Source organism: Seriola lalandi, unplaced genomic scaffold (assembly GCF_002814215.2).
Source record: "Seriola lalandi dorsalis isolate HSWRI2012SDOR001 ecotype SW California unplaced genomic scaffold, Sedor1 jcf7180002054376, whole genome shotgun sequence".
In the NCBI taxonomy this organism is placed as follows: domain Eukaryota; kingdom Metazoa; phylum Chordata; class Actinopteri; order Carangiformes; family Carangidae; genus Seriola; species Seriola lalandi.
The window spans coordinates 256,814-257,470 of NW_019524929.1; positions in this window are offsets into that span (position 1 = coordinate 256,814).

Below are 657 nucleotides of genomic sequence, written 5' to 3' on the forward strand. Positions count from 1 at the left end.
CCCCCCCCACACACACACACACACACACACACTCACACTCAGGCTACTCACAAACGCATACACACACTTCTGCATTTTTATTACGAAAGCTAAAAAACACCGACTCACGCACACACATATATCCACCACCACCCCTCCTTGCTTGGATTCCCAGACACTGTAAGTCACTCTAATACATCACCATTATCATGTGCAATCCTCTTATAGCTGCAGCATGTTCGCACGCAGGCTCGTTCACACACGCACGCGCATGTCCTCTCAGGTATTCTCCACCCACCATAAAGAAAATTTACAAACTGTGTATCATATTATACATTTGGATGTTCACAGTGACACTATATTGATTAATTACGGTTTGTCTAAGTTTTGATAAGAAGTGACTTGCAGTTTCATTTAGCCAGTTATCCCATAACAGAGCTAATTTTTCAAAAAGCAATTAAGTTGTAATAGATGTTAGAGTTGCTGTCATGCAACTGTGGCTCATATATTCCTGAGTTAGTAATGGATGCAGCAACTATGTCCTGCAGAGGCATGGTAAAATGTTCAGTAATTTACCCCCCACTGTCACCTCCACTGCCACAAACTGTGCATCTAAGGTGTGTGTGTGTGTGTGTATGTGTGTGTGTGTGTGTGTGTGTGTGTGTGTGAGTGAGAGAG